Raw genomic sequence first — 26,596 nt, 5'->3', positions numbered from 1 at the left:
CAATTACCTACACCACATATTACAACTCAAAAAATGGAAATTTTGATCTAAATGTGGTTTAAATGAAGTCCACAAAAACAGCATTTTTATCTCATCACATCATAAAATTTGTAACATAATCGTTAATTATTGGAAGTTATCGTTCCCAATTTTTAATTTTATCATACTAGTGCTTGGCTATGATTTCAAGTAAAAAATAAATACCTTCGTGATAATACTTAAGTATAAGTATACCTACACAATATCGCAACTTTGAAATTATTGTCGAATTTCGTTATTTTTACGTATGTTGTCGAAATTCAAAATGTATAGACGCTAAAAAACCTATTTTGGATTTAGGCTCAACTTTTGTTTAAAATTTCAATTACAACCTTGAAATAAATTGTCTAGTTTTTTCAATCAAAATTATTGTTCATCAACAATAATTTTAAAAATAAAAATAAAAACCGAAAATTTTGTATGTCTGTAAATAGCTCAGTTACCTGTCTTTTGTCTCTACTTTTTCCATATCTTAAGTTTTGTATTTTTAAACAACCAAATAATCACTTCCGGTTTTGATTGGGGGTATTTTGATACAAACATTTCCACCACTTGATTTTTTTATGCGTATAAGCCTATACAGTTTTCATTGAGCACAGTTGATAAACCTTTATATTCTTGTTCCAGTTTTAATAAATGTGTCTGAAACTAAAAAACAATATTATTTGATAAATATATTACTAAAATGTTCAATTTTTTACTTTCTGTTTTTTTTGGTTGAGCTTTTATAACAGTTTCGGGTTTTTTAGAAATCCGCATTTGCCCATTTTTTCAATGATTATAAAGTTCTTAAATTTTTTATTATTATGTTTTCAACATAATGGTATGTAATGTAAGGAAATTAAAAAATATTTATGATTTAAAATTAATGTACTTATGTACACTGATTTCTTCATCATCTGCATTTTGATCGCTGGTGTTAGCCATTATTGATTTTTGTTTTTTTGGTCGAGCTTTTATAACGAGTTTGGGTTTTTTTTAGAATTCTGCATTTGCGAATTTTTTAGATATGAATAATATTCCTAAATTAAAATTATAAAGTTCTTAACTTATGATAAATGGTGTTAAATTAAAACATATGAATAATATAATAATAATGTACTTACATTGATTTCTTCATCAGCCGAATTTTGTACGCTCATGTCTGACATCATTACAATACACTCGTACTGTTTAAAATTAACTGATGAAACTCACATTATTATTTTATATAAATTTATATCTATGATATATAGTGTTAATCATGAAATGCCTGTTACATATGGTATTTGTAATAAATAAAAACTTATTGTTTTTTCTTGGCAATACACAGATGAATTAAGATATTTGACAGTTACTATATATCAATCTAAAATTACTTATTTTATCTGCATTAACATATTCGGTATTTTTTTTATTTAGAAGTAAGCCGCAACAACAAAGGTTATTTTTAAATATTATAAATTAATAGATGTGGCATAATGGCTATAAATAAAATTTGCATCCGTTTTATATTTTGCATTATCATATAAGGTGCTATTTGCAAACATAATCTATTTTAAATTTGGCATAAGTATAGTATATTTGCTATAAATTTGTTGATTTCTAGGTTACTTCAATAGTTCAATAGTGTGTTCATATTGGATCAGTTCTACTCAGCAAGTTGGTAAGCTAGATCGGCACATACAGTGAGCAGTATATTTTGTGTTGTGAATATTTCATTGTAAGTTAATTAATTATTATTAAACTTAAATTTAAAAATTATAATCATTTTAATCATTTTTAGCAGAGATGATAACTGATGACGACCCTTGTAAAGTAATAAGTCATATAGGTACCACCGATCACAATACGGCACATCGCAAAATATCCGTTTGCTCTAAGTGAATGCGAAGTTTATGAACATTTTCGTCAGTGGCATTCAACGTTAGTAGTGAGGGAAGTTCGATATTCATTTTATGATAATATCGTCGATATATTTTGTTCGTTTGAATGTGCTAATCATTTCAATCAAACATATTTTAGATTTTATAAATTTACGTTTCGATGCAAACCATATTATGTACAAGGATATAAATATGTAACAAACATATTGTCAAAGACGTAGGTGTATAGTATGTCAAAAATACATCACTGTTTGTGACAACCGTAATTTATATGCTGAACCCGATGCGCATTATGTACCTAATACAAGTTTTCCCAATAACCAATTTCACCGACAATCTACTTCAGTCAACAGTACATATACACAAGTAATTTAATATATTTTATTTTAGAATAGTTTTATATTAATTGTTAAGAATGATAAAATATAATCGTATCAAAAAAAATAACCGATTAAACACAACTGGGGTGAATTTAGTAGAAGTCGAGAAATTCAAAAATAATCGATCAAACATTTTTTATTTTAAAAACAACGAAAACCTTATTGACTTATTGACATTTTTAAATTCTACTTCTTCTTCTTCATTAAAACTAAACTAAAAGAACTATGTTCCTCATCCACCTATAAATTTAATTTATTTGTAGACTTGGTATATGAAAATTTGATTACGCGGGAAGTACGGGATGTTGCTTTTAAAACAAAAAAATGTTTTATGTTGTTTTACTTCAAATTTTTCAACCATTTTTAAAAACATGTTTGATAAATTATTAATTGAACAGGAGTCATTTTTTCTGAAGGGTTCATCTTGGTTCATCTCTAATAAATTAAGAACAAATAAAGTGAATTTATTGGGTAGTTCATCATTTATAAAATTGCTAAAATCAATTAATGACAAAAAGGCAATAATAAACGTTGTGAATTATGACAATAGATGTTTTAAATATGCGATTTTATCAAAATTTAATGAAAAAATAAAAAAATAATTTTAGTATTAAATATTTTAATTTTTTAGAAAAAAAAAGTGTGGGCTTAATTTTAATTATGTTGATTACCCTACGCGCCAATCAATCAAATAAAAAAATTTGAAAAAATTAATAACATATCCGTTAATGTTTATAGTTGCGATGATAAATATCAAATTTACCCACTTCATATTAACAATAACTAAAAATCAGATCATTACGATTTGTTTTTTTCTCAAATACATCAATAACACATGTTTAGAATTTTGCATCCTGGACTTTGTTAAAATATCTAAATAATGATTGACTGTCATATACTTGTCTCTAACATACTTTTTTACACCTTTTGCCTTTTTATGTTCAATACCACTTACTGTATAAGCATATAATTTAGGTCTTAACGTTACAAATTGCGTCATTATCTCACCCTTTAGTTCATCTTTAAACAAACCGGGGATGTTCTTATATGTTTGTCACTATAACAAAAGTGATTAGTTGGAAAATTAGAAGTATCAAAGTAATTCAATAAATCAAATTTTAAATCATTAAACAATTATTTGTTAATACGATATATTAATGAATCAGTGTCAGTTTATAGCAGTGATATTTTTCCCCGTATTTATTTTTCATTATAACATAATGAAAATTATAAATATATGTTTTCGAAATATCTAAAATAGAAAATCCGACGTATATTGGTTTAACAAATTTAATCTTTTCTTTTTGAAAATATAAAGACATTAGGTCATTGGAATATATGTATAGTCCTATCTAAGAAATTAGGTCTTCTCATTAATCTATGAGCATTTCGATCATCGGATACTAACTTTATATCCAATCTTTTACGAGGATTTTCCATACATTTTCCATAGACACTATTCACGAGTAATTTCCAAAATTGATATTCAAACTTGTTTTATTCAACTTTGTTTTTTTTTTATTAACATAAAGGGCTAACCATTTTGATTGATCAAACTTAATTATTTTATGAACTTTTACGACTTTTAAACTATTATGAATCGCCTGCTTTAATAATCTATAGTGAACGACATAATCTGTCTTATTATTTAAAGTTGTCAGGAATTTATTAATCTTAGAATTTGGTGGGTAGCCATTGTGGGGTAAAAACGGAAAATCCCTATGATTATTATGCAATTGTTCGGGGTAATCTACATCCTCGTTCAGTATATATCCAATAGATGTATTATCATCTATTGTAGTAACGTCTAATGTAAAATCATTATACCACCCAAAAATTTTGTATAGTCGTAAGCTTGCAAGCATTGATTTTCCGTAAAGGTTAACACAATCAAAATACGTTAAATAAACATGTGGTTTTTTTTCGTTGTAATTAATTCCATCAACATCAGGTAGATAAGCTCTGGCATAACGTCTTACAGATTGACATACCCCCCCCCCCCTCTTATTCCATTCTCTATTTTGAGAAGCATTGAATACTCTTTTAACTTTTCAAGTATTATTCCAGTATAACATAACATTGCGTAAAATTTAAAACCAGGTGCTGTCAAATAAGAGGCGTCTAAATTAAAAGTTTTCAAACAAATATCTCTAAAATGTTCAAATACATCATCTAGAATCAATATGTCAGTTAATAAATATAAATCACTATACTTTACTAGGGTTTTAGGGTTTTTATATTAAACTTCTTCCGAACATTGCATGCATGCATAAAATCTTTTTTAGAAATATGGTCATCTGTTAACAGTTAACGAATTATAAAATTTAACCCTGGATGGTAATTTTGTATCTTTAAGTTTCGATTTACAGTCTATATACTCATACGGAAATACACCTTTCCGGATAACTAAATCAATGTTTTCTGACGGAAAGTGATGGATAATTTCACGGAATCTTGTTTTATTTTCAGCCAAATTAGTAACTAAATTAGAGAGTGATTCTGACATGAACTTAAAAGTGTCTACAAATTTTACATAAAATTTATCTAAAATATGTTTACTAAATGACAAATATTTTTCGCCTGAGTTTGGAATAATGCGAATATCATTATCATTACAACCTAAGGTACGTACAATAAAATGACCTTCATACGCTAAATTATGGAAATATACTGGTATAAATTATGGTTTTTGTGCCAAAAAAATTGCAATTTAAGCATAAAGCCCTTAAATATTTCCCTGAAAGATGTGAATGGTCTCTAACTTTCAATACGGTTTCATTATTAAATGATTTCAAACAAAGTACACATTTTGATGAATTAATATATTGACTTTCTTCCTTTTTCGTTAATTTATTCATTGATTTATTAGTATTATATAGATAATAAATGTTAGTAGAAATATCAATTATAGTTGACATAAAATGCTTTGATGGATTTTTACCTCTATAAATTATCGGATTTCTAGGAATTTTAAATTTTTTTACTAATTCTTCCGGAATGATACTGTAATCGATCTTAACATATAGCCCATAACTCTTGGGTTTATGATAATGTGTGTTCTTAGCATTGTCTGTAATAATATTATTAATTGGTTTTAAAAAAAACATTCAAAATTGGCATACATTACAATAGGAATTTGGTTCGATCATAATGGGCCTACAAACTACAAAGTTTGTGTTTTTGGCAAATTACTTTATGACTATCAAGGCCATGCTGACCCCATGGCTTAGTTTTATTTGGATTATTACTAAAAGTCGTGAAACATTGCTTGTTACTTTAACCTGTATATAAGTAGGTAGTTGATAAGTTATTGGTTAAGTATTAAAAATTTTATAAATTGTAAAAATCGAAAAATATTTGTTGATTTGGTTACAAACGTTTTGTAAAATTATGTTTATATTTTTAAACCTATTGTCATTAATATTACCATTTATGTTTAATTTTTTTTTATATTACATGTACCTAATTCAATTGTGATCAGCTTAGTCATAGATTTATTACGATAAATTGTAAGTATTATGATTTTTGATATTGTAATTGTTTAATTATTTTTAAATTGAATTATAACAGTTACAATAACCTAATGGTGCGAAATGTTTATAATTTGATTTTTTATTGTTCATATTACATACAAACACATTTATGTTTTTTATTCAACTATAATATATTAAATATTGTTGCATTTTATAGTTAATTATTTTCATTTTGAAATTGTGTTATAAACATTTTTTTATTTCTTGTACATAATTATTTGTATTTCAGGTATTTAGTTTTTATAAGCCTGCAGATCAGTTATTATCCTGTGTTAGTAGATTGTCTATATTAACAGTCGATTGATTCTGTGGTAATAACACACTGATTAAGATGGAGTGTCACCTCAGGGGTCACTGATTTACTGTATTACACATTCACCTATTTATTTATCACGCAAAAATACTTACCGTATATACACCAAATTTTTTCACTATAGTCAAAATTATTTTTTATCAAATCTTACTATATAAAACTGAAATAATATTTCATGGAAATAAATAAATAATGATTTTTTTTTTATTGATACAAATTAGTTCTGAATTATAATTACACAAGTTTTTTTACTTCTCTAGTAAGAGGTACAATAGGTACATGATCATGGATTTAGATATATTCTATACCTAGTTGTTATAGACACGTATTTAAAATATATTTGGGTCACTGAAAAATTAGTCGGGTGATGAATATTGCACAAAAGCCGTGTCTAATCTATTGAAAAAAGCTAATCCAAAATTGTTGCAGACAGATAATGGCACAGAATTTTATAATAGTAAATTTCAAGATTTGATGAAAAAATATAAAATTAAGCATTTCAGTTCCTACACAGTGTTATCAAGTGTTCGATTTGTGAACGCGTTATACAAACTCTTAAAAATAATAAATATAGGCATTTTACTGCAACAGGCACATGAGATTGGTATAATACAATATCAACAATTATTATACAAACCTACAATAATACAAGACATAGTTCAATCAAATGTACCCCAAATGAAGCGCGAATGGATGCAAACAAAATTAAATTTAATGCAGATTTAAATGATAAAACCCTATATAAACCAAAATTTAAAGTTAATGATAAAGTAAGAATATCTATAAGTATAAACATGTATTTAGTAAAGGATATACCCCCAATTGGACAACGGAAATATTTAAAGTTTTAAAAGTCTTACAGACAATTCCAGTAACTTACCAACTAAAAAATGGATCAGACAATATAATCTTAGGTGGATTTTACGAACAGGAAATTAAGTTGACCGATTATCACGACACCTACCTCGTTGAATGTATTATAAAAAAAGTGGGGAATAAAATGTTTGTCAAATGGCTAGATTTTGATTCGAGTCAAAATTCGTGGATATCATCTTCGGATATTTTAAAATAAAGATATTTTATATGTTATGATTTTTAAAACAAAAAAAAATGTATAAGTTTTCTATAAAGTCAAATTAATTATTTTACATATTATTGTCCTTGAATAATGTAGACTGAATTCATTTTTTTTTTTTTAATAAGTAATAACTTGAAGAAGAAATGTATAGAAATTACTATAAAATTGGAGACTACGAAACACAACTTGTTTAAACAGCTAATTGTCAGTAACTGAATATAAAAAAAAAATAATCGACTTTTAAAATGCAATTATTGATAGCTTGTTTATCATTAAAAATTAATTGATGAGAACAAAAAGCGCTAACTAGTGGTCAATTAATCAATAATTATTATTATTATTGGTTGTGAAACTGAGTAAGATATCTCTTTTTTTTTGGTTAAAATTTTTCCGGGCGGACCTGTAAGCGGGAAAGTCTTGGATAACCGATTTGAAATCTTCCTGTAACAGCAAAAATCTTGGATAGAAAACACCCACAAATCTGATCGGTCAAGAGGGAAATTCGTGGATAACCGATTTGAAATCTCCCTGTAATTGTAAATCTGGGGTACAACAATTTATAATGATTAATGAATATATATTTACATATTAAGTACTATTAACGATTTACAATACTCCCAGGAAGCCGGAAATTACTTTCGTTAAAGTAGTGATCACTAGAATAATGTATATAATATGATGATATATTATGTCCCCAAAGTACAAACTAGATTTAATTTTCAGAAAGTGAAAACCTTTACACGTTTACACTACCTGAAAAGATACTAAAGAAAAAAATTAGAGCATTTTTGATGAATTAATCACAATCCACTATATTACTTAAACTAAATATTATTTCTCGATACTCGATACAATTGTTGATGACTTATTTTAATAAGCAATACATACATATTAGGTTAAAATTTTTGAAAGAGCTGATAAAAATTTATTGCTGATTGATTTATCCTCGGCAAAATAACTTGAAAGTATAATATAAGATCTTACATAGATTTGAAAATTTAAAATTATTTTGCTTAACATATTTTGAATATTCAAATTTCATACCTGAGGTTGGAAAATTTAATAAAAGTTTGCTGATAAGTAGTTCATGCTGAAATAAAAAAATAAAATATTGTATAGGCTTGAAATTCATATTTAGACTGTACTAGATATTCAGACATAGAATATTTCACTTTTTATTGGGATGTTACTACAAAACATAGATATGTTTTTAAGTTTTAATTTACTCCTAATTATTTTGGTAAATAAATAAATAGATTTTTTAGTGATCGCTTAAAAGTTACCACACCGAAAAAAAGTTCAAGCGTTCAAACATTTAATTTTCGTTACAGAATCTTCACGACTGCGTGTTACTGAGATTTAAAAACATGTTTAATTACATGTTTAAAAAATGTGCCTCGCACTCGCTCACACGCATTGTACATTTTAAGCAGTATTATCATAAGGATAACAATAAAAAAATGGTAACAACATAATATTACAATATCATATCAAGTGTGACCATTATTCCATTAACCATACAGCACAAGACGTGTAAATGTATAATAATAACGCTAGCAAGTTGATCGCGGCGCCCATGTGTGCGTACCGCGTAAGCGACGCGCACACCGACTATCGGCGGCTTCCGCAATCGTTTCATTGTTGTTCGCTTTCTTTTCGTACGTCGACCACACCACCGCGACCGCCGCGCCCGTCGACGCTTCCGCCCCGCCACCGCACCCGTTGACCCATCACACACCGCCCCGCCGACCGACCATGGTGAGCCCGATCACTGATCACTGCCGTCAGTCGAGTGACTCGAGTGGAGTGAATCGCACTGTGCGGACCGACGTCGTCGTTCGCGTGCCACGTACACACACACACACATACACGCGTGCGCGCGCACCACACACTGTCGTCCGCGAAAATCCGACGCCCGTCACACCGATAGTGAATCGGTGAAACGCCACACGGGTCGGTGTTTTAGGTTTTTTTCGTCGCATTTGTTTCGTTAAAAAAATTTACGCTCGCGGTCGTGCGTGGACCGTCGTCCCACTCGGTGTCGATCGTTTAACCGTCGGAAAATTTTTGATTTTCAAATATTAAATTGTCACGCGCTCCGTATTTGCACGTCGCTGTTATCTTGTCCGTGCGCGCCTCCGTGTGTTTGTATGCGAAATAATCTCGGTTGCGTCGCGCTCGTGGTTTTCCTTTCGACCGCGACCAAGGTATAATATTAATCGCTCTTTTTTTCGAAAGTGTCGGTACCTGTGAAATCCGGCCGAGGTCCCACCGTCAGCATTTGCGAATTCTCATATTCGAAAATTCATCTTCGTCCAGCTGATGACTGCAGACTCGACGGTAAGTGACAACCATATTAACATTATAATTATTACCTATCTATTCACTTGGTTATTATGATTTTTTTATTTTATGATTTCGTCATTACATCGTATTTTGTTATTGATGCATGTAGGTAAAAGTTATACCCATACGTATCGCCTACTTTGCTTCGTTATTTAAATTTTGTTATTTTATAATAAATTCCGTCATTGTTGTTACTTGTTCATGTAGGTAGTCAAGAATTATATCCGAGGTATTGCTGAAAACAATTCAATACTATTGAGTATTGCCACGCGGGAGTTTTTATCTACCAAGTTTTTATGCAGCAGCGTTTTTTTTTGTCGTTTTTGTTTTCGCGCTGCCTTCCGAACAAATAGACCATATCTACCAAAAAAAAAAAATTACATTATCTGCCGTTGTCGTGTAGGCGCTTGCATTATAAATTCGTCACCGTTTTCGTTTGACGAGAAACTAGTGTTACTTTTACCGTTTTCTGCGGTGCTTACGTCGTGTATAGTTCGAGATTCGATTTTTTGTTAGATTATTCCTTTCTATACCTGTTGTCGAGCTGTTGTTATTTTATCATAAATCAACCCCAGGAAAATCTATTAGGTCCTATTCAAATAATCAAAAATAGGTTTTTCGTGTGTATCAATTATTGATGTATCGATAACAATATACGGAACTTATTGCAATCATAACTATAATATATTTGGTCAAAAACGGTCAGAGATGAAATTTTCTCATAGTAATCAAGTGTCAAACATACTCTCAGATTTCGACTGACTTTTATTATCTTGTGTGTTTCTTACGAAAATGGTATTATGACGTGGTACTGTGGTGTGTGGTAGCCGAGGTGGTAGCATAAACAATTTCGATCCCGTTCAGATTTCCTTGGCCCGTTCGATTTGTGCATATCTTACCTTAATCCATTGAATAGTAGGTACCTAATTATAAACTTTTGTTACTTCCGCTGTTAATACAAGTGATTAAATAATATTATTGTTGGTGGAAAAAGCCATGGTGTTATAAATTTATATTTATATTATTTAAATTTGTTATAATAGAAACGTATTATGTATAAACATTTTTTTTATTCAACACTATTTCACGATATTGCTTTTTTCGATACATTTCTGTCATAATATGTTTTGTTAATAGGTTACCAATAAAACCAAAAAAGTAATCAAATTGACAAAACATCTGTGGCATGAAATACCAAATCATATATTAGTTCAATAAATAATAATATATAATACCTACTTTTATTTTATTTTGTAGTTTCGGTTTTAAATTTATAATAACTTTTTGAGGTCATCTATTATTATTATGTATTATACCTAACAATTTGGATAAGTTATACAATGTATGTTACATTTAATTTACTAATATTAGTAAATTTTATGTATTTGACATTTTTCTAAGTTGTCCATAATCGTTGTTCTTGTTATACTGACAAAATTATTATACAATTCATCAAATTATAGTAAGTTCTTAGTTTTCTTACTTAGAACAATATTGAATAAACTAATATTAGGTTATTAATTTTTAAATTTTAACTTTTAACTTTTATTTGGTCTTTGTTTTCTTTGACTTACAGTTAGAAAATAATTAAATATGAAAAAGATTAATTTAATATATAGGTACATAATACGAGTACAATCAACAATGTACCTATGTCCTATATACTTTTTTTTTGATGGACGATTACGGATTACGTTTAAATGTCGGTAAATATGAAGTTGTGATATAATATATATATATTGATTGATTTATTATAAAAATTATATCATTGTATGAACACAACATTTGTGAAAACTTCTGCCACACTCATGAGTCATGAAACATTTGAATTTAAATTTGATGTACAACAAACCAAATAACTTAGTGATTATTTTAATGTTTGAAATTTGAAGCACCTATATCCACCTAATTCTTTAGATAATATTTAAATTTTTGCGTTTCACGACCTAAAAATTGGAATTTAATTGTATAATAAATATAATTGTATGTATAGATACTGTAAATAAGTTAATTCAATACACACCTGTTGCCCGGATTTTTTCTCGGACTCGCGCCGGCGTCATATAATAACTCATTAATTCTTACGTAGCTACTATATAAATCGTAATAATTATACGCTAACAAATAATCAAACTAAACTTCGATTAATTATTGGGTAAAATACTAACTATTGGTACTCTTCACTGGGAAATTCATGATCATGTGACATGTATATAAAATTCAATCTCTATAATATTGTTAGTATAGGTACCCTAATTCATTTCTAAAGTTTGATTTGGTACCAAAATCAAAGGTAAACTTCTCAGATTTTTTTTAACTTAACTATAAATCAATATTCAAGTCGTTATAAGTACCTACGTCCTACTTAGCTTAGAAATTAAATATTATATGTTGATAAATATATATATTATTCTATTAAATTGTATTATTTCGTTTAAATAATTATGTTATTATTATGTCTAAAATAATTACATGTTTATGTTAATTAAAAATTTGGTAATTATTTTCACAATAATAATTATTTAAAATTGGGTATTTACCTATATTTTTTGTAGGTAAATACCTAATGAATAATCCCCCCACCCATTCACAACCATAAGTAATTTGTATCTCTGATTAAATTGTTATGGCAGTTGCTTAATAATTGATAAGCATTGTATAAATTGTAAACAAAGCATTTTTCAATATTTAAAAAAAAACATTATTTGTAAATAATTTAAAAGTATGTACTAAATACTTGCGTATTTTTTTTTTGATCAATTTTGTATGATATTCAATCCTTTCATTTTATACACACATTTATTACCTTGTATGCAAGCGGCTAACCAATGTATTTATTTATGACATAAATATACTTTTTAATAATTTATATCTTTATCGAGTTTAACGAGAGACAGTTGTGACATTGTCCAATGTTCAGTTTATTGATAAAATGCGTTTACAACATAATACTCCCGAGGGCATACATAAACATAATGTGGTTTATCTTAGTTTCTTTTTCGATGAGAGGGTTGTGCCAGTGTCATCAACATTAGGACTTCTTGGGATGGCATGGCTGTCGCTATTGACGGTAATTTGATGGCCTTTGAAAAGCAGTAATTTTGTAGAGGTTTATTCAATACTTTTGTGACTATACTGAGTATAGCCTATAATTATTGATAGGTTCACTGATAAAACATAATATAATTATTAAAAGGGTGAGGTATAATCTAGTATGATCATAATTTATTTTTCATAGTTAGTTTATCTATTTCTGTAATTTCTCAAGTACATATTACTAGTGTAGTATAGTATATGCGATACATGGTTTTGTAGGTACATTGTGTACATACACGTATTAATGAATCTCAGTCTTCTCCAATATAGGGTGTTTCAAATTTGTGAAAAAAAAAAGAATAATAGTGTAAAACAATTTTTTGCTTTAGGAAAATATACGTACCTACGCGTATCTAATTTAGTAAAAGAAAACTAACGCGGGAATGGAGAATCGTTAAAAAACTATTTTCTCTCATTCGTATATACGGGTCAATGGCCGCCACCCTCTTTGTGTGCATCGTTCTCTTCGTCATCACATATACAATTATTATATTATCCTCACCATGTTTCATAAACGTGGCTATAAAGAATATACAGCAATAATGCAATACAAGTAATTTTTTTTTTCTTAATTCTTTGTCGTAATTTTTAATCATTTTAAATTATTATATAATCTAAATAAAATCAGTTGTTGTTTTCGTTTATGTGAATTGCAAAAAATTAAGTAGTCGAAGGTATATCTACTGACGTTATATTATATAATATCTAACAGTTCGAAGGGATACCTATTGTAATTTGAAGGTGACAGTTGGTAAAATTTCAAACTTCGGTACCTAGTCGGTTTATAGTTTACACAAACTTCATTACTACTACAAGTCATTATTTTACAATTCGAATTCACGTATAATATTATTATAATATTTTATTACAATATTATGAATGTGGAAAATAAAGTATTATAAAAATATTAAAATTATCTATACACGTAATAATAGAATAATAATTACAAGCTTAAACAAAATAAGTTTTCAGCATTACCATTGATTAAGTATGACAACACTAGTAAAAATAACTTATTTTATTATTCTTATTGAACTTGCACATTAAAGTAAATGTCAAATTCATAATAAAATCATACAAAGCGAAATAAAGAATGTTTATTCTATATTCGTTTACTCGAATCTTATAAATTCATATTTCAAAAAGCACTCGTTCAGGTCATTCTATGAGTATTAAGAATAGAACAAGTGAAAATTTTTTATTTAAATCGCGATTTCGTTATATTTCTTGTCTTGCAGGCAGACGATAGTTATTTGTCCGTAAAACCGTTTATCGTGTTTACAAATCCGACTGTTCCCCATTAAACTTCGTGTAAACTCTGCTTTTTGTGTACAAGTTCAATCGTGAACATTTTAGTTGTTAATGTAAAATGCATTACTTTCGACTTTCAATACTTACAAAATAATAGTAATAATGATAATAAAAATATATGTTTCGGTCTTACCACTCTTACTGATACATTAAGACGGGGGAGCGTACTCGTATTATAGTAATAATAATATATTTTAGTTTTTCCTTTCGTTAAATTCAGCGACGTTACGGATAAGAGAGAACGCCGCCGCATCCGACATGGAAACTTGATCGTTCACCATCGTCGAGTCGTTTTTTTCGTTCCCTTCTCCTTTTACCCTACCCAAACACATGACAGTTACGTCGGCGTGGCGGTGGCGTTGGTTCGGTGCCGGCGGAGATATTATATTATTATATTCTTCTTTCCTCTCCAATCGTCTCGTCCTTTAGTGCGACACGTCCATTGTCTTTCTCTCGCACTGCGAAATACAGACGGTACATGTGTATACATATATACGCGGGTGTTCCGCGATACATTTCGCTTCCACAAAAAAATATAATAATATAAAAATGTTATAATGCCCGAACTTTTTTCAAATGATTCCAAATCGCAATTTTATCATTGATCATAATACTATAATAGTGTATTAATACTATGGGAATATTTTCGAATAATCGTGGAAAACAGAGTGAACAAATTTGCGAAAAAGCACTTAGAATTAAATGGCTGAATTATCCTTTCGATCAAACTGAGTGCTGGCAATACCAAACTGAAAAGACTAAACTTAAACATATCCGAAGATTTGACACCTTTTCGACACGTCTCTTGGACCGAATCCTATGAACAACTGGACAATCATACAATTTCTAAAAATCACTAACTTATGCAACAAAATCTTATATTTGTCATTTAAAAACAAAATATACCAATCTAATATCATACAATATTTCATATTTTTTATTTTTTTATTATTCCTTCATAAACATTAGCTAAATTACATTTAATATTGTAACTATTTACTATAAAATAAAATAATTATTAATGACCTTTTCCACCGATGTTTTTTCAAGATCAATTAAAAATATATTCGAAATACCTAATCGAATAGTGATTGAAACGTTTTATGTATAAAAAATAAAAATATTATGCTACAGACTATACAATATATTGTGCCCCAACGAGATTTTCAGGTCGGGCCTGGTCGGCATTGGGAATAGAGAATTGCAATGGATCCGTGAATATAATGCTATGTTGCAGAATGGATTTTATCATTAGTGATTCATTACTTTTTGTGGTAAACAAATCGTTAATGTATTTTTAACGCAAGTCTGTTAAAATACAAACATTTTGCTTGAACTCATTATTTTAAACCGTATTAATAACCGCATAATGCACATTCAACAGTCAAACAAGGAAAAAACAATATTTTAAATACAATGCCCGTTTTATATAGGCGTATATTGTATGTGTGCGTTTTAGTTTACATTGGTTTATTTGGTTTCATACGTGTCACTCAAAATAGGGAAACTCACGTGTACCTATGATACTAGTCCATGTGAAACTGGGTTTGTTTTTCAGGCTTTAGCTTTTGTTTTACGTTTTGTAACAATGTCCAATAGGTATTAGTCTCCAAACTAACAATTATTATGTGTGATAACTAGTAAGGTTTATGTTAAACACTAGCCCAATACATCTAGACACTAACATTATTTTATAACCATAACTTATAAGTAGGTTCATATTGTAATATATAGGGCTCGGAAATTGTAGGAATTGCATATTGTTCTGCATGATCTCAATTTATAGCAGACCTAGCTAGAAATTTGGAATATACAATTGCGAGTTAAAAAATTGAAAATTGAAAATGCATATTTTGCATATTTTGCCAATTTTAGCTAAAAAGTGCATATTTCATTAATTTTATACCCATATTATACATATTTCATATTTTTCTAAAAATAATTGATTTTTTTCTTTCTTAACCTGTTTATTTCAACTAATATTGAATATATATAAAACTCAAAATGACCAACGAAGGTATTTATTGTCATCGTCATAATCAATTACGGAGTTAATAACAGTGATCTACTGATGTGATACGCATTTAGTCTATCACGCTAGTATGCCGAAATACTTATTTGTAGTACAATCTTATCGTCGATAAGTTATCATAAATATAATGATGGTTTCTTCGTTTATCGTTACTGTTGATTGTACACGATTGATGTTTGACTTTGACAGTGACAGTTTCGTTTTAGACGTCGTATTGTTAGTAGGTGAAGTGCGTATATTTTTGGAATTCAGAATAATATTTTTGCATATTTAACATTTTTAATGCATATTTTGCAATTTTTTCGTGCATATTTTACCTTTAAAAGCTTCTAGAACTTCCGAGCCCTAGTAATATATAATGTTGACATAGAATTTGAAGCAATTTAAATACCAACTATTCATTGACACCTTATACGCGTATCTTTTGAATTACGCTAGTAACAAATAATATATGGTATAAGGCAGGGATGGGCAACTAACAATTACTATAGGGCCAATTTTTAGAAATTTAAAATATAGCGGGCCAGAGCATAGAAAGCAAAAAAAAAAAAGGTCATTCAAAATATACATTTTAAATAGCATTTATTTTGTAACCTAACCTTGTTTGTTAATAATAAATAAAAAGTCATTCTCCCATGAGGTATTAAAAGTTCTATTTTCATCATCAATTTTACGCTTTTTTGCGGACATTATTAGGCACTACAAAAAACGAAAACATTAAATTCAACGACAGCACGACACGAACGATACGAAGAAACTGATATAATTAAATAGATCGGTACAAACAGCTATGGTTAAAATCTATACGTATCCATACGTGTGTATATACCTACTATAACTATATTGTGACATTTATACATTTAACAATGTTCAATACCAGATAACAATTATTATATCGATAAGATAGAGTATACACTATACTAGACATTATAGATTATAGAGTATAGACGATAAAGTTTAAAATTGTATACCTATACCTAATGCAATTTGAAAATGTAGCGCGGGCCAGATAAAAAAGGCTCCCGGGCTGCCAGTTGCCCACCCCTGGTATAAGGTATAATGATATTCCAAATACGATTACCTATCATTTTAGGTTCCTATATAATCACAATTTATATTATTACCTCGTCGTTTAATTTTAAGCTTAATAAGATCGACCACTGGTCACTGGCCGTGAAATCTCGTCGGTGATGCCAGTATCCCAATATTTTTGTACAAATTTCGATGCGTTGAAAACTATGAACGAGTTGATGAGTGGTAAATGGTGAAGTATGTACCTACCTACTATGTTTATATTATTATATAGTACCTATGTAATATATGTAGACTGTACAGTCGATATGACGCGTAGACGATGATTATTTCTCGACTTATGTTCAAGGACGCGCGACGCGGCCGGGCGGCATCGCATATTATAGTCTGTGGGCGACTGTGGCCTACATAAAGACTCCGCCGCGACTGCATTGTAAAACATCCGTTTCGGCGGCGTTTGCACGCGACGCCAACTGCAACATCATATAAACGAATAAACGATGCAGTGCTTAGCAAAAAACAATAATTAATCGATAATAAATTTAAGTGCATAAATCGTATACGAATATCTCTCCGCCACCGATGTAGGTCTGAAGAATTATATTTCTAATTATAAATTCTAATAACTTCATTAATTTGTCGTCGCTGTATATTGAGTTATTGAATAATATATATAAATATATCTTTACCGCCTATATATATATATATATATATATATATATATAATAATCAACCATATTTTATAAAATATTACAATTTACAATGATTGCACTTTTATTTTCTTGAACTATTATTTCCCGTGGGTTTTTTTTCCGGGGTGTATTTTTCAGTTTGGGTTTTTTTTTTGGGTTTTTTTTTCCGTGGCCATTTTTTCCGCCTACCGCCTGCTGGGGTTGACATTGACCCGCTTAATATTGATATCAATACAAATTAGGTATTTAGAATTATATACGTAAGATAATAGTTATTGATTATTAACATTTTTTTTTCCTAATAATACTAAAAATAGAATTTATGTTATTGTTGTAATAATATAAATAAATGTAAAACCAATCAAATGCAAAATTGTTAATTGAACCAAAATGAGTTAATTTAATGTACAAATATGAATACTTAGATCGCCATCAATGTTTCCTTTCCTAACATCAGCTGTTACCAGGATCGTGGGTAATACCTTGTGGGCCTCACTATTTTTGACCACTTATCATTAATTTTGTCAGCTAACTAGGAGTTAATTTTATCCGCTGTGTTCATATAATTCTTATTTTTAATTGTTTTTTTAATTTAAACATAAATGAATATTCCCAATTTTCCGAGCCCGGCGGGAATCACTCTATTCCTATCCCTACTCTTCAGGCTTGACGTTTACTATTACACCTCGATCTACCAATAATATGTTTAAACATTACGAACGAAACGTCAACTCAAAAAGCCAAACATTTTAGTATATTTACTTATACTACAACAGCAGTAGGTAGTCTTCGACCGGTGGGTTGTGACCTACTTTTGGTCGAGTGAACCTCAAAATTGGGTCGTGATATACTTTTAATAATTTAATATAATGTTTATTGTTAAAATTTATTTTATTCAATTGTATGAAGCAACTAAAATAAAGATATAAATATATTATACATTATGCTAATTTAAGCTACATTGTAATAATACTAAGTGTATTGAAACAATTAATTTGAATAAATGAAAAAAAAATAAATAAATAAAGATACCTAATAACAATTAATAATAATAATACTAAATTGATTAGAAATTGTGTACGCGGTACGTATGGTATGAGCTGTGCAAATTAATCAAATTTTCTGCAGTTTGATAATCGATCAAATAAAAACTCAACGTATTGCGATTCAGTAAAAGAGTATAAAGTATTCAAAAAATATTTATTGAGAATCATCAAAAAATTTGTTTAAAGGATTTCATTAATACCGTTTTCTTTTCATAAAAAAACACATTCATAAACAATGAATGATAATATACGTAAAAAAAATATGCTTTTGTTCTCGTTATTTATATAATTATTTACATGTGCTGCGGTAAACATGACGTTTTTTTCTTGGTAAACTTAATATTTTTAAACCAAACTAAATTGATATCGGTACTATTTAGTATTTAGACACTACTGGTGTTTAATATTTATTATTAATACTATTTGCAGGTTGTATAACTATTTCAAGGTTTATTATTATTATTTGTATCAACAGTATATGTTGTTTTTATTGTTATATTTTTAAATCATTCACTTATCTTATTGTTAAGCTATAATTATTTTCATTGTATCAATCTGTAATTGTTGAACTATAATAGTTTTATACTGAAAGTTCTTTAAAAAAAATAAAAAATTTATTTCAAATTCTAGATTTTTAAAATGCATCTATCTATATTATATATATATATATATATATATATATATATATATATTCACTATTGTTTTTTTTAGTACATTTTGCCTTTTAATTATAGATTGCGATTATTTACGAGTATAAATAAAAATGAAAATGTTGTTTGATTTATTAGATTTATATTATTTTATTTTTGGTAAATTACTGAATGAAGTATCAATAAATGACTTAATTTTTAGTTTGTATACGACAAACATATTATATTTATGTTACATTTATTAGAGTACTGTACTTTGAAGTCTGAGTAGTGAGTACATACGACTACACCTATGAAATAAGTTAATTGTTTCCGAATACGCTACACAATGGTTTATAAAATCTGAAATTATTCCACCCTAGTCAAATCATCCAAATGGATTTAATGTAAAGACACATTCAGGCACATTCCGTTACATGTACATTGTACACTATTCACGTATTATTTAGGCAACATTTTTAATTTTAACCTTAATAATATATTTACAAAACTACAAGATATAGACGTATAGTGTAAAACACATTCTTTTTGTTATCAATAATAGCAATATTATTATTATCGGCAATTTATCGTGTTAAAATGTACAGTAAAATTAAATATATAGACAATATAAATTAAAATGTAATCAGAAATAACTCGCAAATCAATTTGATAATGCTAATGTGTTTGATGTTTGGCAATAATTATACTTATCGTGAAAACTGGTGGTAACCTCACTGTTAGCCTTATCATGACTGAAAATTGTATTTGAAAAACAGAAGATTAGCTGTTCGGGCGTGGTAGAATCAAGAATATACGACATCGTCATATATTTTGCTGCTATAGTTGATATTATTATAACATGTGTTATTTTGAGGGTTATTTATACTTTGTCTTACGAATAAAATATTTTCTTGCTCTTTTACAATATTACACGCTGGTAGTGTGTGCAGCAGAATACACCGTTTATCGCTCATCTAGACCTACGCTTTTTTACCACTCTTGGTTCTTTTGCCATATATGATGTGTCGTCGATAAAAATATTCTGTTATCGCGACATGCTGCTTGCAGTTCACGAGAGTATACAGCGCATATCTAACGTACAGAAATCTGAAAAACCGTTAAATAGTTAACACTCGGCAGTGTAATATTTTTATCTGTTCTTTAAAATAAAAATCCTTCCTTGATAGTTGATAATAGAAAGCTAGACTTCGAATATCCGTTACGCATCATCAGTTAGTAACAGTGAGTATTGTGAAACATTTTTAATTGCTGATCGACTCGACGTGCTATATTACTTCGTTGCGATTTTCTCTTCGGCTGGCAACGGCGGAAAAACTCTTAAGGCCGGTTCGTACTATAAATTTGTTTCACAACCCGATTTCGAACAATAATATTCAATTCCTGAAAAATGATTTTCACTCATGCATTATGCGAACCTTGATAAAAAAAAACCTTGAAATGGAAAAATGTTTAGCTGAATCTGTGAATATTGTTAAGTTTGTCTTCTTGAATTAAAATATATATTTATGCATACCACTTTTGTACTTTAACTTTTTATCTAAGAATTTTGAAAGAAATGTTATTTAAAATTTAAAAAAAAAAATTATTATTCATGTTAGTGAAATCACGATTAAATTCTTTTATTTTTTCTCGATTTTAGTTTATTATTTTAATATACTTAAATTAATTAAGAATGTATATTGTAGTTGTACACCTATCATCGGTTATCATAAAATAGATAAATTGTTTTATAAATTAAGACATTTTTTGAATATTCTATATTATTCGATACAATGATTTTTAAAGAAATATGTAAATAGTATGTAGGTGCGTACGTTAAATACATTTTTTTGAAAACCAGGAATACATTTTTACTACTTATTGATTGATTATTATTTTTTTGGAATGGGTTTATAAATGAATCAATGAATACTAGCTAACCTTTTTTGTAGGCCTTTATAACGTAGAGAAATCTGCATTGAGTTTGTGTTATATTTTGAATGTTCAATTCTATAATAAATATAAATCATTGTAATATTATAATTATACCTACTTGTTAAAAAAATTAAAAATTCATATAAAAATTTAGAGCATTATTTTTAAGTATAGATAAATTTCTCATTATGCGTAATATTACTTATGTATTATAAGCTTGGTAAATACCTATTAGTTACTTGGAATAATTGAATATTATAGGATATAGAAATGTGATTTAAGTGGACACTATGTTACTATATTAATAGTATACTTTTAAATTGGAATACTCTATTATATATTATATAAATTCTTATTCTTAATTTGTTATTAATTATTATTATATTAAATTTAAAATTAAATTTTCATTTGGTTCCTAATAAACACAATTTAAATATATTATATAATATAACCTATTTATAATAAACAAATGTTTTTATATAACTTATTTTAAGCATTTTTCAACACCTAGGTGTGTGAACTTAAATCTCATCTCGTGTCATGGGTATTTTGTGTCAAAAGAAATATATTGTACTATTGTGAGTTAAGTAGTAATTATATAAATTATAAATCTGCTTAAAAAAAATCATTTTTTTTTTTGTAATTAATATTGAAACATCTTTAATGTTTCTTTGTGAAATGCTTATTTATATCATCACAATTGACTGCTTAGCATAAAGAATTCTTTTCATACGCCAATATATACCGATCACATTAAAAATCATAACCTGTCTACGAGTATAATTATTTATTTGTGACTTTATGAAACTTTTGACAAAGTCCGAATGAATACAATATTTAATGGCCGTTTTCATTAATAATTTCAAGTTCTATAATTTGTTATTCTTTGTCAGAAAAATATATTAAAATATATACTATAATAAAATTGCACTGTATTATACATATAGTGATGTTTACACTACAATAGTATACGCCACTGTACAATATGAACGTTTAACGTACAGATGAAACTAAACAATAAATAGAAAAAACAACATAGTTTTTCTCCACGTTTTTTTTTTCATTAACTTTGAAATTGTTACGTTTAACTACGATGAAGCCATAAAGTTTTTATTATAATTACCAAAGTTTTCATTATGAACGTATATTAAATTTAATTAAAACGACTGTACTAAAAACAAAATAAAACAAAGTCCGTCAATTATAAATTTTTCTAAACAACTATAACGTATAGTATTATATATGCTAACAGAAATTGAGCAGCGTATTCGTAAATGAAGTATGGCACCTACGGTATACTTTGATTCGGAACACGAGTGAAAAATATATTTAACAGTCGACTTGTACATTCAATAATAACGTAAAAATAGAAAATTAAATTAAAACAAAAAAAGAATAAATCAATATAATTATAAATAAGTAAAAATAAGGCTCCTGCTATTATTTATATTAAAATTATAATGATTGGGTGAGTTAATGTTATGGGTTATAAGTTGTCGTTCCCTACACTTAAATGCTGGAAAATAATACCAGAAGTATATATTAAAATTGCGCTTTTACCTTCCTCCAGATCGTTGGAGGGTTCTCGAGGTCGTGAATCGAGAATTTAAATCAAACATACCGTACAATACAATTGCATTCAAAATATGCTTATAGTTAAATTATCACAATCAATATCAAATATTATATTAATGCCTTGCCTGACTCGCAGCTGCGAATTATTTGTTATTTCCGTGCGACAACTTGACCGTTATTTATCTGATTGAATAGTTTAACAACATACAATTATGATATGTGAGCCATATCATTACAATACCTAGTGGCTAGTATACATATATTTTAAAATTACAGATGTACAATGTACATTGTACATATTATATTATTATAGCATTGTTTGTGTCACTTATAGGTACTCTTACTACTTGCCACGTAACTATTTCATTTCGTTTTCTGAAACTTACGTTTGCGAAATATTATGGTTGACAACTTCTTGTTTTTATCACACTCCACTCGGCATTACCAGTTTTTCTGGCCATAGTGCGATTTCGCCGGACGTACTCGATTATTGTTATTCGCACTGTTCCAACGACTGGGATTGTCAATGCGAACTAAAAGTTATAATAGTAATAATAATAATTGTTTTAATGTTTGTTTGCGTATTTGAAGGAAAGCTATAAGAAAAACAATTATTAATAATGATTCGATGTATAATAAAGGAAAAAAAAAGCGGGAAAGTGGGTATCGCTCTGCTGTATATACATTAGGTGGTGGGGTGGACCTCTGACTAGGGTAGGTTAGATTTGAATGCAATGATAGGTATCATTGTATACGAAAAACGATTCTGATCGGAGATGATTTGTCAGTCTAGGATAATATTATATTATATTTAAATATTGTCATATTATATTCTATTTTGAAACAAATATTTTATTTTTCAATTAGGACGCATTTTGCATAAGGCATGGTTAATCAATTTTTCCAAAAACATTACATGTAGTTATCATAATTCATAATACATTATATTATCATAGATATACATATACCTGATTTCAAAAAAATTTAAATTTCAAACGCACTTAAAATTTTTCCTATAATGACGCATCGAGTTTTCTCTATAGCTATTTGAAGGAAAACTTATGGAAAACTTAGTGTTGTATTTTAAAATCCTTAGTTATAAACACAAATTTTTTTATGATTTTTCAACTTCAAAATTACTTGCAAATTTTCGCGTTTTCGAAAGATTATATATATATATATATATAACACTAACATAAACATTTGGTGAAAATTTCAAGTATTTACAGTGATTAGTTTTTGAATTACACCCATATAAAAAAATCGATTTAGTCGAAAACTGGTTTTGCGTAAAAATTCCCGTTTTTCTGTCATTTTTTTTCGTTTTTCTCGATTTTTTTGAAAACTGTTGGAAAATGTTTACTTTTGACCTCTATAATGCACCAAGGATATTCACTTTTACATCAGAAACCACCCTCAAAGTTTGAAATTGAAGCATTATTTCGACTAGTTATGCTGTACACAGACACAAAAAAAAAACACACATCATTGTAAAATCAATACATTCATCACTTCGTTCAGAATTTAAAAAAACAACAACGACTAGTACTTATGTTTAAATGAAAACTTTTTACTCTTAATATAATATTATTACCTAATACCCATATTATTTTATCATTATTATAAAATCGCCTTCTAGAGCGCGCGCGCAAAAACGCACACACATATACGACGGCCATTATTACCGTACCATATAGTCACCACATCGCTGCTATCCGCCTACCAATATACCACTTCCTTTATATGTCGTCGTTGCATATAAACGCGTGTGAGCGTTTTCATACAACATTTTTGAATATTATGACGTACATACCATATTCTATCGAAACACCGTACTTAATACTTACGTTACGTGTTGTTTTTACTACGGCTAAAATGTTATTTTTTCACCTCATTTATTTTTATTCCTCCCCCCCTCCCCCCCCCCAAAAAAAAAAAATGTCCGTGTTCTTCTACTGCCTCCATTTATATTATTATCTAAACTTTGCGGAAGTAAAGTATTCGTTTTTTCATCCCCGAGCAACGACACTAATTTGTGATCGTCATCGCAATTCAGTTTAGAATTAACCTATTTTGACATTTTATTCTCGTAAAGAATAATATAACTTTACGCATCATATATATCACTAAAGGCTTTAATAGAAAGAAAACATAACTTATAATATTGTCATTCGACAAATTTAGGTAAGGTGTATAAAATAAAAATTTTTTGAACGTTATTTCTCATGGGTGTTATACTATTATGTGTGTAATAAATAATTAGTAAAATATTCAAGTTTGACAAGTTTAATAATAATATATACCGCTTAGAATATTATTATCATGTTAAAGTTATAATGTTTAATAACCCAATCAAATTGACTTTACTATAAATTGTTGATAAACAAAACCACACGCGTTCTAATACGTTGATTGGATGGCTTAAAATCTGGATGATAACATTTTCATTTTTGTTTTTCAGGATTGACCTTCGTAAATTTACAACAAGTGAATTTTCGAGCAATTTATCTACATCAACAACGTGGTACGTACTAACTAGAATTAAATTTTGATAACAGCGTAGGTATAAGAGATTAGTGCAACATTTAGTATAATATTTTGTAGTTTGGTCTAATCGTTGTGTAAATAACATTGTACCATGGGTTACAACTTTTAGCAAAGAATTGAATAATTGATAATTACTTCTATATAGTATGTAAAATAAACAAATTCAAAATGTGTATTACGTTTTAATAGTTATTAATAAAACACTTTTATTCTTCTTGCATTGTACCTATAAATAAGTTCTTCAATGTTAATTTTTATAATATTATTACCAGTTACTATTATTATTGTAATATGTGTATTGTGTAGTTTATATACTTCACAAACAATTATAAAAAAAATATTATTTGCTACATTTTTTTAATATCATACATAATATGTTATGATAAATATATTTATATATAATATGTGTTCTTGTATTTAATGCTGTTTTAGCTCTATATACATCATCCTATTATTATTTACTTTAATGTAAACGGTACACGTGTAACACAGCTTCTAAATCCTTAATTGGCTTTAAAATCTATATACATAATATCAAAAATAACAAATATGTAAATTTATATGAAGTAAATAGGTTTTTTAGAGATTATTTGATAATTATAACTTGAAATTAAACTTAATGAGAAAAATATTAGCTACTACAAGTAATAAGTTACACTGTGGCTCGTTATTTGTATATAGTTTAAACATTACCAAACTAAATTAAACGGGTGATACGTTTATAAAGTACACACTTGACTTAGGTATACTTATATAATAGGTATGCGTTGTTTGGTCCACGAATGCAACTTTGTTAGGATATGCTAGGAAATGTTCTATATACATTTTTTAACAAACCTCTTAATCTGCCCCCATACTTAGGGCACATTTAATTGTGTTATCGTTACATTCCGTGTATAATAATACTGTGTATGGCGTGTAATGACTGTAATACAATGTTTAACTTATGTTTTTCTCATAATCCGACAATTTAAATAAAATAACCAATTTATTTTTTTACGGTAACAAATTTAGGTCACGTTTTTTAAAGTTTAATAGCATTTATATAATAACTGCCGTACTCCATGTATGCCAATTAAGTTTCGTTGGATTTAATGAGTTTTTCACGCGTGTACTTACATTGTCTGCCTCGAAACTATTTGTA

At 28.2% G+C, this 26,596-nt stretch overlaps 1 protein-coding gene and 1 pseudogene across 2 annotated transcripts in view; one reads left to right on the top strand and one right to left on the bottom strand.

Moving 5' to 3' along the window:
• Window positions 1-478: 478 nt before the first annotated feature.
• Window positions 479-1,181, bottom strand: LOC149057623 (uncharacterized; annotated as a pseudogene).
• Window positions 1,182-9,010: 7,829 nt separating this feature from the next.
• The window catches only part of LOC107164144 (uncharacterized), a 139,174-nt gene continuing 121,588 nt past the window's right edge, over window positions 9,011-26,596 (top strand). For both annotated transcript variants that reach the window (XM_015511849.2, XM_015511846.2), the window contains exons 1-2: window positions 9,011-9,548; window positions 25,367-25,429. The gene's annotated coding sequence lies outside the window, so the exon portion shown is untranslated. The remainder of the gene's footprint in view (window positions 9,549-25,366; window positions 25,430-26,596) is intronic.

The sequence above is a fragment of the Diuraphis noxia genome, unplaced genomic scaffold (genome assembly GCF_037042655.1).
Source record: "Diuraphis noxia isolate RWA-SAM2 unplaced genomic scaffold, SU_Dnox_SAM2 contig0003, whole genome shotgun sequence".
In the NCBI taxonomy this organism is placed as follows: domain Eukaryota; kingdom Metazoa; phylum Arthropoda; class Insecta; order Hemiptera; family Aphididae; genus Diuraphis; species Diuraphis noxia.
The sequence above is the reverse complement of the archived record's forward strand: the minus strand, read 5'-3'. Positions and strand labels throughout refer to the sequence as shown.